This window comes from Ptychodera flava, chromosome 15 (genome assembly GCF_041260155.1).
Source record: "Ptychodera flava strain L36383 chromosome 15, AS_Pfla_20210202, whole genome shotgun sequence".
Lineage (NCBI taxonomy): Eukaryota > Metazoa > Hemichordata > Enteropneusta > Ptychoderidae > Ptychodera > Ptychodera flava.
Window position 1 is genome coordinate 30,093,690 of NC_091942.1, and position 18,643 is coordinate 30,112,332.

At 39.8% G+C, this 18,643-nt stretch overlaps 1 protein-coding gene across 2 annotated transcripts in view; it reads left to right on the plus strand.

The window, feature by feature from the left end:
- Window positions 1-18,643, plus strand: part of LOC139151847 (guanylate cyclase 32E-like) — a 202,615-nt gene that overhangs the window by 61,656 nt on the left and 122,316 nt on the right. The window contains exon 1 of one of the 2 annotated variants that reach the window (XM_070724862.1): window positions 8,875-9,014. The exons of the other annotated variant lie outside the window; for it this stretch is intronic. The gene's annotated coding sequence lies outside the window, so the exon portion shown is untranslated. Of the gene's footprint in view, window positions 1-8,874; window positions 9,015-18,643 lie in introns of those variants that run through there. 2 annotated transcript variants of the gene reach the window in all.

The following is an 18,643-nucleotide window of genomic DNA, read 5'->3' on the forward strand; positions in this document are numbered from 1 at the left end:
GTATGTTTGAAAAAATACAGCTATATACGATCGAGTTGGTTTGCAGCTTTTTTAATTGGTACCCATGAATCAATTCCAACATATCTCAGCAAAACACCAGATCTGTGCTGTGGTACTTCGAACTTGAACTTGAAATCGTTCATTGTTCGTTTATTTACACATGCAACTTCGATTTACGTATTTGTTTTCAAGTTGTCACTTCCGGTTGAAATTCAGTCTCGAAATAGACCAAAGAAGCCTCGACTTTTAACACTCGTTTAACATATCTTTGCATAATATTTTATGGCAGCCATCCGATACTCAAATATGAAAGGACACAACTATTGTTAATATCTTTCACAGAAAAGTCAATTGGCTCCGGCATTTGACATGCCTTATTGTAGTGCGAAAGGCCGTACAGTATTCTAGGGACAAAAACAAAGATTTGGATTTCCCAACAAATGACTCAAACTATTGCGACTTCAATCTGTCATGACATTGAAAATTTATTCAGCCATTGAACAATTTACCCTCATACATATAATACTATGTGTACATGATACCTAGGCTATGATTGCAAGCATGTTCAAACATAAATTTTACGTGCTCAGACTAGCCCTTTAAACTCCTACAAAACCTTCTAATGCGAATATCGAACCAATGCAGTACTCACCTCAGTTTGTAAGCAAGTTACGTACCCTTTTACCTGCGCGTGCGCAAGTACGTACGTACATTCGTACGTACGTACGTACATACATACATACATATATACATACATACATACATGCATGCATGCATGCATGCATGCATGCATGCATGCATGCATACATACATGCATGCATGCATGCATGCATGCATGCATGCATGCATGCATGCATGCATGCATGCATGCATACATACATACATACATACATACATACATACATACATACATACATACATACATACATACATACATACATACATACATACATACATACATACATACATACATACATACAGACAGACAGACAGACAGACAGACAGACAGACAGACAGACGGACAGAAACTTAATGACGAGAAACTTAAAAATATTTAGTAAACTCATTGTAACACGTTGTAGAATGTTTGGTTGATTTCAAGCTAATGAGTTTTGGTAACGGATCCTGGCCAACATTTCTCTATGTCATTACGACCGAATATCACAACCACCGAGTATGCTCCAGCCCTGAATACAATGCTCAATATATTATGTCTTTCCTACTTGCATATTCCGGGCAGGCACCAAATTCTACTTTCCCCTGGCAGTACTGCACATAACTTTATCTCTCGAGAGCTCGTCAAGATAGTGTCAGTAGCATTAATTAGCACAGCCAGCTACGCATGCTCTGACTGTAGGTCACGCAACACCCTTGTGAATCGCAAGCTTTCACAGGTGTGATCGACAATGAACAGAAATAGAAACGTGTTTTTACGCCAACAAATGTCGAAAAACAATGAAAACGCAAATAGCGAAACATTGATCTGTTTGAATCACACTGAAGTAAACTGATATCAACAAATCTTCTTCGTCTTTGTTGCTAGCTTCCAGGTGTAAAGTGATATAAATATCATCACGAATATACCCAGAACTTCCTGTTTTCCAAGTTGGATCAAAACTGAATATTTTTAGAAACTTTAGGCAAAAACGAACATTTTTGGTCTCCGACGTTTCACTAAAGTCATGAGATGATGATATTTTCTGGTCCCCCCCCCCTTTATTTTCTGTTTTCCTTACCTCCTTAGTAAAGACCATAACCGCAACATTTACTTTTTGGATTTTTTTCACTAAGTGCAAGACGCTTTCTCTTAATTCTTTTTTAGCATTCAGGGTATCAAAGAAAGGAAAAAATTACCTTAAAACAATTTTTAGTTATATGATGTCGTGAATAATTTAGTCTGTTTGCTTGGCAGTACTATGTGGAGGATTTTGTGCAACACTCACATGATGGAACAAACGAAACAAAACACACGTATAAAAATGACGCCGGCGATAAGCTGAAATAATTCTAGTGGTTGTTTGTTTTTTAATGTTTTGCATACGTTTATGTCCAACGATATATGGATTCATGGGGTTAGGTGGAAGCAGGGTATCGACATAATTTGAAAATTGTTTCTGTTGATCATCGATATGATTCACACGAAAGTTGGTCGAATGACGCGTTAATGAGCAGAACGTCCTCCTGTATAGATAACTGTAACAAAGGGTTAGGTATAAGTTTTCGCCTTGCTTTCCCTCGAATTCGCCTTTTCTTCTTGTAAAGGACAAGGACAAGAACGTCAAAATTGTACAGAATAACCTTCCGGTGAACTTGAGTGCCTGAAACAGGGTCAGTCGTTAAAGGTCACGGTGATTGTTGGTCAACAGCTTCAAAGTTTTGTGACTGGCCAATAGACCCATTCGGCAGAAGATTTAAGAAATCTTTTCACAAACGTGGCAGTGAAAGCTGTCTAGTCTTTCTTGTATATAATTATATTTTCGCCACTTTGCGGCTACATTTTCTTCGTGTACTGCGAAAAAACAATTGTGAAATACCTAGTATTCGGCTTTTCAACAAAGGACATGTACGATGATGAGCATGTTATAAATTGCTGGAAATTGATTTCCGAGCCCGTCCAGATAGTAAACACCAATAACAATGCAGCAGACGGATTTATAGGTTTTGTTGACAAATCTATTAACAGCTAACAGGAAATGGATTAAGAACTGGCGGTGATAGACGGATCACAAATAGCGAAAACTTGTTAAATTGTTTCTAAAAATGTTGAGAAGAGTTACATTACTTTAGAGACTCGCTATTCATTCCTCCAGTATGCTGTGTCACAAGTTTTATGAGTAACTTGTCATAATCGGACCGCGCTGGAGAAAGTCTTCTGTTTTCGTATCAGAAAACGTTCGGTCTCCCTTATCTATTTAAAAGGACGTCAAGTCGTGCAGACGACAGTTTTTGAAATGCAGCCTCACTTTTTCTCGTATCCTTTTCAGTCTCTGTACCCTGAACACTTTTTATTGTCCAAATCCAAAGTCACTGCCAGATAACATACAAACAAATCTTGGATCTGGAAATGACACAATTATTATTCTATGGAGACAATGCTAATAAGACCACATTTTGCTTCATCCTTCGATTCGTCGCGGACTTTCAACATTTGTTGAATTGAAAAAGGATATTGTTGAATTGAATTCACTTACTGATATCAAAATGAAAGCGGAAGATAAGTGACGATGGAGATACACCTTTGGTTAATTCCTTGTTCGCTATCATGTCTCGAATTTTACTGTGTTCTGTTTCACTGTAGTATCATCAATCCCAGTCTGATGTTGAAAGCAAACGAAATCAGCTGGATATTGAATCTTTCAATACTTTTTGACAAGCTTTCTTCACAAACAAGTCACCGTGCCCTATATTTTGGGTCGCCAATAGGAATGTCTTCAACTGGTGCACAGTCACGCGTTCATGTCTTGAGTATTTTATGTCGAGTTCAGTGCATTCTCGCGGAGACGGAGCATGATTTCCGCTCCGCGGATTTAGGTACTGCAGAGCTGTTGCCATAAAAAGGGCGATGATGTTCAGCGTCAAGTAGGCGAAAGGAATTTGGTCGATATGTTTGCACGTCACATGTGCACAGTGATTCGCAATCGAAGTCCATTCTAAGGTACCTGTGCCTGCTGCCCTCTACGTTTTGCCGAAATTAGCGTAGTCGATCGATCCTTTAGACGCTTCTCAAAATTTACGCGCTATACAGAAAGAAATTGTACAAGTATATTTATGTGAATATCTATTTCATAGTGCATTACTCTGGATTATGTATAAATAATATATAAATATTAATTATTTAATTTAATTGGTGGCAGTACTATGCAGTAATAAAATAATCATTGCACTCTCATTTCTTTCATATAGAATTCATATTTTCCGTTCTCAAATTACGGAATGAAACGATCAGATACACAGTTTCAAAGCATCTGGGCGCGTTGCCTTGACCTCAACGTGGTAACATTATCCGAAATTCTTCTCGCCTCACGGGATTCTGAAATACGTTTTCTAGAACATGGTGCGTTCGTCATTTCTGTGGTAAAAACGACAGCTCCTTTATCTTAACACTGGTTTTGAAGTAGGCCCTTGAAAAGAACTGCTGATCAGCATGCAGATATGACAAAATATCCCCTCCTTTAAACAGTCAATGAGAGGATAAAAAGGAAGCGAAACATTATTTCCATTGTCATTAACCAGTCGCAAAAATAAAAACAAACATATAACAATTGCTTTTTGGTCTCGCCAGCTTCGTTTATTTGTGATTAAATGTTACACAAATTTACAACACGATTACTGGATAAAGCATCAACTTTCATTCACTTCGGCGAAAACTTATTTTGTTTAGTTAATCTTGTACCCGACAGTAGGGCTTAACTGCTCAAAACAAACAACAATATGTTTCTTCATGCGTAGAACTCGACTCAAATGACAAATCTTACCTTACCTATACTTTTTTTGATAATTCCATGGTTTTACAGTCGTTTAATGATTCTTCTGCAGTATTTTATTTCAAAGTGTCTTTAAACGCTGCATTCATTGACGTTACAGTATTTTTGTCCGACGTTCCGTAGCGCTGTTTCGTTTACAATGCCGACAGCTATTTGTACTTTTCCGCCATTATCGCTAATTGGTATCACTAATTGTCTTGGGATCGTGTATCTAATTACTCTTTCCTTTATTTTAAGAACGCTATTCTTCAACGACATGTAGTAAGCGGATGGAGAAAATGCAAAGAGTACATGTCACAGCCACTGGTATGTTTGGATTTCCTTTTGTATTTTAGGAATTAACAGGAAATCTTCTTTACTGCAAGATTTAAATGGTGACCCCTGCTGTTGCGTTATTTCGCTGCTGCCGTCGGGCAAACAAACTGCCAATGGGGGCCTTGGGGGAGGGTCTTCCAGAATTACATCGAAATGGGCAGATGCAACAACGTTCAATATGGTCAACTGGGTTTGTTGAAATTCTTCATTAAAGGGTAATTCTGTCATTCATTTAACTATAATGAGAAGAGGCAATTAGGCAATTACAGCGGAATGATGACGTAACATCATGCAATCATAATTAGGGCTAACAGTCTCAAACGAGTCCCTAATAGAAGCAGATTGTATCGGAGATGGTTCATGAATAAGCATTGATTAGAGTGGGAATTCCTTGGGGTATTGTTTTAATTTAGGGGGATTGTTCCTCTACAATACCGTACAAACCCGTATATCACAATTCCAACTGAATGAACGGCGGTAGAACGGGCAGTTGCTTTTTCAACTGTGACGCAGAATCAAGCGAACTGCTGCTTTGTTTGCAGTTTCAATTCTCTGATATTGAGCCCCCCCCCCCCCCCACTGTTGGGTAAAAGTTCGCGTTTTGGGGTGTCAACATCAAAACCGCAACGGTCACCAAAATGCCTTATCATCTAATACAGCATTCAGGTGTAGCTGGCGCACAGCAAGTTGTTCAACGAAAGGAAAATGGGAACTTCAATTACAGGGACAACATTTGGCCGCGTAGATATTTTAATATTTTCAAAACATTATGTGGCGTCTTCTACACCATCTTGTTGATTACAAAGATAATCCTCAATGTGAGTGTGTGTAGCCCAGGAAATATAGGCGGAAATATCAATGATTTGAAATTCCGATATGGTAAGATTACCATAGCCATATAATACCGCACAACTATTCTCTAACTCAACAGGGTCGAATATTTAACGAGGGAAGAAAGGTCTGTCTGAAGATGCATTAACACAGAGGAGCGTCTTTGCCATAGGGAAATGTTAAAATAGCCAGCTGTGTTTAAGTGTATGTGCATGTCAGTTTGGTATGTTATTATCACGGCATGAAATAGATGATGTTAGGGCAAAGTCGAATACGTTTCGGAGTATTCTCTTGTCGGCGTAAGGTCGGACTGTATTCATTTGTGTAGTTTCGTATTCATCACAAAGCACACAGATTGTTCGGATAACTCTATAGTGCGGCTGTTCTTGGGTATATTACTATGTGTAGGTATCGGCGCGGATCTACACACATCGAGTTAAATGATGGACATTTGAACTATACAAGAAATATTGTAAGTAATTTCAAATGAACCTGAAAAATAAAAGACAGAGGAAGGTCAGTCTTGACCTAGACCAGCTGATATCGTGGTTTGAAAGCAGTTCAGACACGTGATAAAATTCAATTGTGTTTGGGAGTTATGCCCTTCGAAGAGACATGAATTCACCGCAGCTGAACGTGCCATCACAGATGTTAATGTTATGGAAGGCATCTTACCAGCGACCATAACTGATTCATTCGCGTCGACAATGATGCACTGGAGATATCTGAAATGCCACGTCGGTTCTTACATTCGCAAAAACAGGCTCCGAATTAACTCTGCCTGTGGTTATATACTAACAGTACAAGCGTTTGCATTAAGTTTCTTTGTACGGAAAGCCTTTTATATGCCACAATTAAAACATATCTCAGAAAGTAACTCTTGTTACCAGTACTTTCATCCTTGGATTTCTCTACTGGACATGAATTAGCATATTCATGAGCAAGAGGGGACACCACGACCTTTACGCTCGTTTTCCCAGCAGTCTAATACGTGATAAGGTCGTCCAAGATTTGCACGTTGCGATTTGGACAAACTGAAAGGAAGGCCTTCGCAATCAAATTTTGAAAGCGTAGCCCGATCTATACGTCACCATGACGTGGACGTGGGGCAGTCGTAGGCTGTGAAAATACTGCACATGTCTTTGTGAGCTCAATGACTGGATTAAAATAATAACAAAAAGGAAATTGAAGGCAAGGCGGCATCTCGTTGTAATGACAGAGACAGTTCAAGCTCAGACGATGGGATCGTCAATAGCAGAAGTGTTTTGATGTATACATGGCCATTACAGTAATATTAATCTGAATGGCAGTTCAGTCCATCGAACACCTTCTTGCCAAGTTGTGAACGAAATACCAGCAGCTGCCGGACACCCTATGCTGAGGTAGAAATCCCAAAGTGACACTTGGCGCAAATACTATAGCATTATGATCTTGGAAAAAAATAATTGCAAATAACCACAGTGTGTGCCACTATGCTCCAAGCGATAGTACCGCCATCGTTTGGAGCGTTTGCCATATTGCTCAGTATCATGCTCGACAATTAGTTGACGAACATGGAGAGCTTGAGCTCTACATATGCAGAAAGCCCATAAAGAAAACGATAACGTAAATATTGAATGAACAGCATACTAATCTTCTATGTAACATACAGTTACTCGAGCAATAAATCGAAAACGATTTCGTAACAGCTAGGTAATCTTGACAATCATCGCATTTCACACCGATGAGTTTAGTTCATGGTTGGATTTAAAAAAAGGTGTTTCATCACTTTTTGTGATACAAACGAAAAGTACGTCTTTAATCTCTTGAGAAATTTCTCAGCAGACTTATTGTCCTCTTTAGAAACGACAGACATTTTTTTCCATGACTCTGGGATTCGGGAAATTATCTTCCATTGCCTTGATCGACGCATTCACCAACAAAGAGGGATTAAGTACGCTCCGCACCTTTCGAATAAATCTCGGCTCTTCGTCATCGGCATGTGGATTTCATTTTTAAGCAGGAAAGCTTTTCATGAATGCGGATTTCCCATGAAAATATGGATTTAAACTTGAATCACTCTTATTCTCATCACATGTGCTTATGGGGTTTGCTGAGAGTCTCTCCATCACGACTACCCACGTTTATATCTGTCGCCATAGGTTGACCCTGTAACATTTTCTTCCATCAGTACTTACTGTATAATTGGTTTTGCCATAGACCTTAGAGAAATGGTTTTGCTCAACCTCAGCACTGTCGGTAACAGTGGGATGCACTCCTGGTGGTCGTGTTGTTTGTATCTGTAGTGTAGTCTTATCTATAAGTGTTAGAGCGAAGGCAGGACTCATCTTTCTAGTTATGTGTTGTTTGTACGAATATACAGGACGATCTGTAAAAATACCGCTGAATTTCGTATAATTTTAATACCACAGGACCTCGATCCATTGCCTTCAAATTTTAGCTGAAAGATGAAACTTGCATCAGCCAATGATTTAGAAAGCGTGCTTTGAAATTACATTGAAAAGACTTGGATGTATTCAGAATGGTAACAAAGATAGAGAACCAGACAGATAGAATTTTGCGCGGCAGGACGTATAAGTTTACTCAACTAGAAAATTGAAAACGTGAGCTGTCGCCTTTACTTGGCACGCAAAGTCAATACTTAAACGTTGCGGACAGTGTGGGTTCAATGACCTAAGGTTTTGGAAGTTGACATAACACTCGTCTGCTTTACCAGGTAGAATTTTTCATGTTTACCGCCAAAGCTGACGTAAAGGGCAGGTTGTCAACGGCAACATGGAAGCAAGACCGTGAGCGCTCGTTGTGCAAATGACACAACAAACCTGCAAAGACAATGTGTAGTGCACATGCTGCTCCAAACACAGCAACGTTGTTGGTATTACATGTAGTTCGCTGCATCAATCTCCCGCAATGAGCTTGGCATTCACTGGCTGTCTATGACAATGACGGAGAATGGCAGCCATCTCTCTGAGGAGTGTTGTACACCAGTTGTCATGCTCGCAGGGTCATAGGTCAGGTAACCTACCAATGGGAGCTTGAGGCTCTCCTATGTAGTCTCTCTGCAAGACCCCCAATAAATACAACTTAATTCCGTTCCCTTTAAGCAAGTGTCAGTTTTTGCTGTCCGCGTTGACTCGGAATAGGTGATTGGAGTATACTGCACTCGGTAAATTTCTTTGCAGTTTAATTCCGGATATCAGCCTCAGGAGTGTGTACAAGGAAATGTAAGTGGATGGAAGACATCTATTTGGCAGTGAAGTCATTCAACATCTGTGCCACGTGTGACATTTGTTTGGCCAGACACTAGTGGACTCATAACCGACACCATACAACAACTGCTGATGCTGATGAATTGGTATATCACAGTTCCGTGCAGATAAATCTGTAAGTCGTGCTCATAACAGTTTCATAGCCATGAATGCATGCAATACTGAATGAGGCCCAAGGCAGAGTTCGTTCTGGGTACGCATTCTCAGAATCCTACAAGTCTTAGCTGCAGCCTAACAGTGTGGACAAATTTCAAAACTAGCAAAGAATGTCAAGTTTCTGTGCCGTTTATATTTATGGACAATTGAAAATTTAATTGTTTCCAAAGGAGTTACCCCAGGGAATACCCGCAACTCCGAAGTTCAAATGCCGCTGAAGTTTAGGTGACTTGCTCTCCCTGAAAGATTTCCATCTTGGCCCATGATTCGTGACCAGAAAAGGAAGCATAGCTAAGTTTCAAGATCAAAGTGTAAGCAGAAGTTTGCTATTATTTTCGAGGTGTGTGAATGTAGCTCTCTCATTGTACGACTGTCAGATATTGTTAGTGTCAACGTTGACACGATTTCACAAACCTGTACTACGTGTTCACAAGTGCGTGTAAATCGCATCGCTAAATGGAATCCCTTGAGTGCCAACTTGCTATTGTTGTCCTCTGAAATGTGCCATTGTCAAGCATGAGAAGGAGGCAGGTTGCCGAACAGGTCACGACCTCGTTTGTCATTCATTTGTGGCGGTCAAGTCCAAACCTCGGGAAGTTGAGTAACCATCAGACGTATCCTTGACGAATGGATATGTAAATATTACCATATGTCATCTGTGAGTTGATATTGATTGCAATGTTTTCGCCGAATACATGTAGTCAACCTTAGCTTTTCGAATTTACAGATGTTCACCTCTGTCCAGCAAAGTTCATTTGAGCCAGTTCACAGTGCGACTCGTTCTGGCCTCAGATTCAAAATCAAGTTTAATATAGCTCATGGTCATCCGTTTGCACAACAGGAAACCGAGATACTCCCACCGGATTTAAAGATTTCGACCTTATTATTATGTTTTCAATACGAGCTTTACTGCCGACTGCTTTCAAATTGTCTGTCTAGTGTCGCCATGTACACTGACAGCTTCTGAAGCAGATAATGCATGGCCCCGTTGGGTGGCACTGCATTCTAAACCTCCTCCGAGTCATTTGCCCCCAAGTAAGACAACGTGGTGTCGCCGACAGGGTTCAACATTTCATGAAACTCGCCCTTACTCTTCGCAAAGCGCGTTACTCTTCTTTGCATTGAGCTTTGTGAAGACTCTCCGAATCCTTAGCCCGCGTTAGAGACGGGTCGATGATGAGTAAGAACAGATCGATGAGGAAAAGCATAATAAGCGATGATGCATCTAAAACATTAAAAATATTGGAGTCGACTGATCGGCTAAAACAGGTGGAAGCGTTGGAATGCGCCAGGACACGTTTGGCGTGATTTCCTTTCTCTTTTAGTTCTCCCTCAGGAATATAATGCATATCCGATCACGAGTCAGCGCAGTTGGCCAAAGCGATGCGAAGGTTTCGGCAACACAACTTCAACCGCAGTCATGGCCGCAGTCATTTTCTACAGTTAACGACAGACGAGCATTCAGCAAATGTTGACACGAATAGATGTGCATGCTGACTGAATCAATTTGTCGGGTTCTTGTGTTATTGCAACTTGTGACAGTCATCACATTGCCAAATATAGGATATTCTACAAAACCAGTTTATGTTTCCAATATCGGCTCCTCTTCAATCTGTTCTTTGCGCTTGCGAAAGGTGCGTTTGTTCCGTCTAATTGTTGCTCACAAGGGTACTGTTTCATTTATTGCAAGAAAAGTCAACTCTCACTTTGTATGTATGTATGTATGTATGTATGTATGTATGTATGTATGTATGTATGTATGTATGTATGTATGTATGTATGTATGTATGTATGTATGTATGTATGTATGTATGTATGTATGTATGTATGTATGTACGTATGTACGTATGTACGTATGTACGTACGTACGTACGTACGTACGTAGGTATGTATGTATGTATGTATGTATGTATGTATGTATGTATGTATGTATGTATGTATGTATGTATGTATGTATGTATGTATGTATGTATGTATGTATGTATGTATGTATGTATGTATGCATGTATGTATGTACAGCATGTACAGCATGTACAGTGTGTACAGTATGTATGTACGCATGCATGCGTCTATGGGTGTGTGTAGGTATATTTGTGTTCATACATCACAAGTAAGGAAAGTGAACAAGCAGTGACCACGAAAAAGCCCGTGAATGCAAAGATCGAGTTCCACATAAATACAAGACAGACGAAGAAATGTCAAACACGTGGAATTCAACAAAGTGTCTTATAGGACATAGATCACAAATGTACTATCCTATCCCTCAAGTAATACTTGAATTAGTTAATAAGCTCACGTCTATTTTCCCCCTGAACTATTAATACTGAAAGGCCAGGACCTTGCCTTTGGAACTTTTGAAGGCTTTCAGTAATGATACGGTATGTATTTTGTCTGTTTTTGTGATAATCATAACCTCCCTTACGTCTCAAACTTCTCTCGGACCGGCGAAAAACGCGCGACCGTATCTTCGCTTAATAACATGATTGAGTTGTATGTTCAAAGCGAGGTGACATGCAGACTACAGAGCCGTATGAGAACTCAGGTCATGCTGCTGATAGCAACAGGGGAATAATTATTCAAAGTAAATAGCTCTATCACAGCCTGTAAAAACGTAAATATTTTAAGAACTTCAATGAAGACCAATGGCCTATTTCATTCCTCTTTAAGCGTACTTTACGCGTCCGGCATTTAAACAGGATGCGTGTTCATACATGACCCTAAAAAGATATGTTCAGCACTGAGGGACGACTGTTGAACACGGTAGACAGGTCTGCCAAGCGAAAACCTTGACATCCGAGAACAAAAAATGTCAAATGTGTTGTCCAGTTGAGTCACAATGGAGTCTTTGGCATTATTATCTCATTAGATATCCTCGTACAAGACAATCGCGTCGCTAAGGGACTTTGTCGTGGTGAGTGCGTATGCAAAGAGTCCTCGACTATGTCACTAAGGGACTAAATTTTTCTTCGATTTATATAGAGGGGAGGTTGACTGTTTATTTATTTAATGAAGATTGGTATATGCACTGCATCGCAACTTTTTCACAACAGCTGTTCATGGTCGTTACCAGGCTCATAGTATCGCCATATTTTAAGAGATTTTTTCACGATTGCATTTTACGAGCGCGGGTAGCGATATATTAGATGGCTACGTGCAAAAGCTACCCAGTACACGGACATTTCGATGTATAATGTACTTAAGTCGAATGTTTTCAATTTAAAATCGTTAAACGCGTGTGAAAGGTGTAAATAATACCTGTCAGGGAACTGAAGAGACCAAACCAGCCCTAGCTAGCACAGTGACACAGAGAAGAAAAGTTCTCTGACACGTTTTCACTTCCCAAAAGGTTGGCATATGCCTGCAGTACGATGCGCGAAAGCCCGTTAGCGATCGGGAAATCACAACCATGATAGATTTGAGTCGGTGAATGACAAATAGACCGTTAACATGATACGATAGAAAGCATACTTAAAATTCAGCTATCGTGTGAGACGAAGGACGGACACTTCTTTTCAGGCCTGTTAAGATACTATCTATATACGCCGCGGCCTCGACAACGACTTCAGCTACCCATTCTATGTTCCAACGCCGTAGGTCTATGTACACGTGTATGTGTATAATTTTATTTTGATTGAAAGGTGTCCCTGCGAAGAGAGTGTTAAGATGCATAGCCTAATACAGTTTACTGTACTCACTTGCCCAAGACAAAAAGTCTTCTAATTAAAAACTTCATGTTCACTGTATCAGTGTGATTTTCATTGTTAATACAGCAGCTTTAGAAATTATATGTTTACTTTAACTACAGGGAATGTGTCATGACTTACGAAAAAATATTACTTTTGTAGACTCGGAGATTTCAATGATTGAAATTAGTTCTTCGAATAATCGGATACTTTCCGCCTTCCTAACTCGCTTTGGAAAATGCTTGTGATACACAAACGCAGTGAATTGCATCGATGCAATTCACCAAATCTATTCCCGAAGAGACTTAAATCGTATTTATCGCTTGTAGTGTGACTAGGCAGAACGTTGCTTAATACACAGCTCTGTACTAGCCTTCCCCTGGCTGTGACCTTCGAGGTTCTGGAACCTGTAGTGTTGATGGGAAGATTGGTAAGTCGAACTGACATAGCAGAAATAAGGGGGTCAAAGGTCACTGACTACCGTCCGCCCAAGCGAAACATCAAGTCATCGAAATCACGCGATCTCGTAAGGTGCTGAATGATTTATAGCGATGTTGTCAAATCTTTAGAAGTAAAAGTATTCATTTCCCATTTCACCAGTAACCAACCACATGGCCAAACGCGTACCGGATTCAGTTCAACTCCCACCACATTGCAAACCGGGCCAAGGAGGAAAATCGACACGCTGGCGAACGCTGTTGAAACTAGATTTAAGCATCGATTTATCTGGACACATATACATGTACTTGTGATTGTTTTAATTCGTTGAAACACCCCCACGCATGCGCCCTCGTACTAAAAAGTACATTCACAGAAGCACACACTTAAAGACTCGCGGCCCGCGGTAATTTTAAGAGAAGGTGTTGCCTTTTCTGATTGAATAATTAGCCTTCAATCACACGAGGCGAATGTACCCTGTTTGTGCATGATCGTAAGCTAATCTGACAGTTCAATGACAATGAATGAAGTGTCAATATAACCAGCATTAGATGACATCTGCAGACTGCAGGCGAATACCATTGATCCTACTTGTATTCACCAGGCCATCGTGTGTAGTGTGTGCCGTTTACCGGAGAGTCTTTCATACAGGTTCTCCTGAACTTGACCCCAGGTATGATATAAAAGCTGATCCAAAATCCCTTGGCTTTAGTTAAAAAAACAAAAAAGCAAAATTAATGATATCAAAGCCCACGCGAAGGCTATGCGCTCAATGCAAACAGGGCGTACATCCTTACTAATGCTAATGTAGACTATGTCACAATCCTGTAATCCTGCAAGCTAGTAAAACGTGATATGAGTTTCAGCTTGACAACCTGATTAGCCACCGAATATTCCCTATAGAGCCGTCTTAGCTTAGCTACACAACACAGCCGCATCTTCATAGTGTACTCTGCAGTATGATATTTCAGTCGGCAAACAGTTAAACAGTTTTGCTGCATAATTTGTTTATGTATGTATGTATGTATGTATGTATGTATGTATGTATGTATGTATGTATGTATGTATGTATGTATGTATGTATGTATGTATGTATGTATGTATGTATGTATGTATGTATGTATGTATGTATGTATGTATGTATGTATGTATGTATGTATATAACGATATATATCTATCTGTGTAACAATGTATCTATATCATAATATACATATATACATCTGTGGATCTATGTGTCGCGCGCACAAAAAGAGCTTGATATTTGTTACTTGTAAGCTTATCTTGATTTTATTGATCAAAATCATCATTGCCTATTACCAGAATTTTTGAATTGAATTTGTTCAAAAACCTCTTTTCTGCGCCTCGCACAGACAGCACGCATTTTAGCGCACGATCTCATTCATAAACTAGTGAGTTTAATAAGACTACTTACACAATCCATCATGCCATCACCTTCTTTGTTTTGGATTATTTGATTTGTATTTACCCTCGAAGGAATATCTCGTCATTAGATGAACAGTACGATCAGCAGTCTATTATGCTTTGACTCGCGGGGACAAATTCGACTCGCTATATGTCGGCCACGGAAATATAATTAAACCGTGTCGTCTGATCATTGACCCTACGCAGACGACACAATTCCCCTTTCTCCTAATCTACCGTTGCCGGGGGAAACGCGTGTCTCATTCTGCCCAATCAAAGGGCGTTTCTCGCGTTTTACTATGAGCGGACAATTTCGATACAGTCAGATCGATTTCGTCCATGGAAAAGGAATTCTACCGCCTATCGCAAAAATTGTCAAAGAATGTTCGGTGCGATGTCTGTTTACCGTCTGCGAATTATTTCTTCCCTCGGGACGTCGTCGTATGGGTTATGAATAAGCCTCTCCGTAACGGGGAGTAAAATACATACCTGTATTAAAGTTGACAAATAATGATGTCTAGAAAGATAGACTTCACCTTTCAATTTTTGTGGATCGCCGATAGGCAATGCTACTCTCCTGGTAAGACTACGTGATTCAGTGCCGATGATGACGATTTCGCTATTTCAAGGTTTCAATGTTTGTTGGAATTAAAAAAACTGCATGGCGACTAAATCTCACCAGGCGACCATGAGTTCTTCCCAAACGTTACACGCCTCTCTATTTTATATTTGATGATCGATCTCTCTTTCAGAGTAAACATTGGAGTGTTGTGTGTAGTGACTTTGCATTCTTTCCTGCATCCGCGTTGAACCCAGCCTCATAAAAAATAAATTTGAATCCATAGAGGGATGGAGGTAATATTGAGAGATAACCATTTGGATCTGGAATTTTGGAGGTGTATTTTTGCCGCAGCAATTTGTTGCGCATTTCTTTTGCCGGAGGTCCATAGACTTGCCATATATCGCCAACAGGACGCTCTGCAGAAATTCTGCTTTACTTTGCAAATGATTAGACGATATTTGTCGACCTTGACGACAGTGCCAAAGATGAAGAAGGAGACTCGTGTCATTGCCATAGCAACTGACACGAGCCGAAGTCCGCGCTCTGCAAACGCATGCCTTTGCACGGCGTGAACACACGCAGTGTCAACAAACTGAAACTGAACTGGGAAATACCAAGCAGGCATGTTTATTTAATTTCCGTCAAAATCGAGAATCGTCTTGTCTTTGATTAATCGTTAGGGCAGTTCTCTTGATATCAACGTTACTCTACAGACACACTTGCTATGTTTCGTTTATGAGATTCGGCGTCGTGTCTGCTCAACCATATCTGCCTATAGTTGTCAACCGATATATTTTGGTAAAGACGTGCTTTTCACTCTGATTTTGTGACAAAAAATGCCAATTTGCTTTCCTATTGCTCGGTTGATTTTTATTACAATTGTTAGGCAATGGCATATGCTTGGACAAGGCTGACCGTTTAAAAGCAGTGAAGGGAAACATTGAATCGCCATATCGAACAGATAAAGGAATCCAGTCTCGGTAATGTACTTACTATTCATCGATGATGAAAATAGTTTGCAATACTTCATGCAGCATTTACGGCCTTCGTGCGTGGGTAGAACCATTATGATTTACGAGTATCAGAGAGTCTTGCGCAGTAGGTCAAATCATACTCATCGATTCAGAATGTGCGCATGCACCACTGACATCGTTCGCTAAAACTGAAAATAATCGTCCATTCAGCTGTAATTGCCTGCTTCCGTCTGGATAAAGTTTAAACAGTATGGTTCTACAGCACGACTAGGGGATAATAGAGGTATGTATCATTAAGAAAGCAGTAATGATACGGAAAATTATTTCAGAACACGGGAAGGCATATGGTTTGCTTACAAAACGGGGAACCAAATGGACCTAGACATAAATTGAACCGAAATTGCAATTTACAAAGCGGTCGATCTAGGCGGGAGGGGGATAGTAAGTAGCCAAAAATCATGCGAAGACTTTGTCTAACTGACCATGCATGTAATATCTGAACTTTAAACAGATTGAATCCATTGAATTTAAAATATTCTGTTTTGTCGCATTTTAATACTATGTTGTAAATAGGTGAAAGGAATCTTATACATTGCGTATACAACCACCACATTACGCAAAAATGCGTGCTAGATCGATATCCCTCAAAATAACATGAAAGTGATGGCGTTTTCGTGATCTGTATGCTTTTAAATCATTTAATTTAGAAATATTTTGTTTGGCAGAGACACAATGATTATGTTGGTCGGCGTCTCGGCGCTCCGACCTTGCCAACGTCGTTTTCCTCTCCAATGTATATCTCTGACAGAATGTCCTCTCAGTTGCCGCTGTGTTTCATGAGGCTCCAATAACCGAAATTATTTGGTGTCCTAAGTTCTTTTTCTGTTCTGTAAAATATCGTTGCAGTTTCTTGTTCTCCCTCTCCAATGCACATACAAGTGCCTGGTATGGGGGATTCAGCTTGCCAGTACGGCCTGTACGTGTGTAATGTTCAATGTATATTACTGTTACCCACATAATTTTGTTCAGACCAGAATTATCACTTTATATGTTGTATACAATATATCGATGGCAAGGCTCGCATGTCGTATGCCAACGTACATTTGGAAGTACAATCTGAAAACGTGTTTGTCTTGTAGTATAAAATGTTGAAAATAATATAGTCAATTCAATTCACTGAAGCTTGTTATAGTAAATTTGGATTTCCCAAAGGGCAGTTTTAATATTAATGTTTACGTTTTGGAACTCATGCACATATTGTTGTAGATGTGTTATTGCGCCTTGCGGCGGTAAATTGATTCTCGTCTGATGTCAACATACTGTGACCATATTGATCCATATTGTATACTTATTGATTGACAGCGCGTCGATTTGCTCAGTGGTTCATCTAATTGTAGTACTGTGTAACCTTGGAAAATCTAATAGCGTCCGACGAAACAACATATACTAATTTAGTGGGCGTCACGTTGAGTGAAAATACTTTTATCTATGTTGGTCCCCTAGTTTCCATTGAAGACTGCGATGGTTTTAACTTGTATGTCAAGAATTCCAGAGTCTATCCAAGATATCCAAGAAATGTCTTACTCTCCATAGCTTCGGAGTGTATAGTCCCCTTTGTCTCCCCTATTACCAAGCAAGTAGCGCGCTTGCTGAAATATTTAAAGAGACTCTCCCTTCCTTGTGATAAGGCAACATCAATTTTGAGAGTGTAAAGATAAGCTTTTCCACCGTGTTTACTGTGCGAGCACCTGGAGTAGAAGCTGACAATTAATCGTGCGATATTAGTTAAACCATCTGGAAGAAAGGACTGTTTTCTGTCGATTGATACAATTTTAACAAGCATCACCTCTTAATAATGTTGATACACAGTCACATCGGGTAGAACATATTCTCTGTATTGGAAATGCCGCTTTTATTGGTCATATATTTTGAAATGTACATTTTTGTTCTATTCACTGAAAATGTTGTCTCGAAGGTTGGTTGATCTTGACATCATTTCCATAATCATTATATGAACATTTTATTTGTAAATATGATTCAACGATTTGGATCAATCATTCAGAGCATGGGTTAAGGTAAAGAATTTACGATGCACACCGGCAAAGAATCTATAACTGCTCCGTTTCAGGCCAGCGAATTGCAGACAAATTACATTAAGTTTTCAAGCAAGCGTTTGTGGCTAGATTATGAGTCACTGCCGTATTTTTTCGCGTTTCCTTGAAAACTTCCCTGGTGAATTTTCATTTTACACCTATACTTCTACAGCCAGTAGAAACAGTGCTTTTCCGAAGTCTACCCCTGAAAACTTACGCCTGACAATGTCCCCAGATTTTCGCATGACAAGCCATTAGGTGATGACGTCATTTGTCGCGATTCAGGAAATTGCTTTATCGATGGAGTGTCTAAAGCCATTGATTGAAATGGCAATCTTAGAGCCCGGATGAAGAGGGACGTGAGAACTTCCAGTGATGCATTCGATCAGAAATTGTTACTGATCTCCGTCCAACTG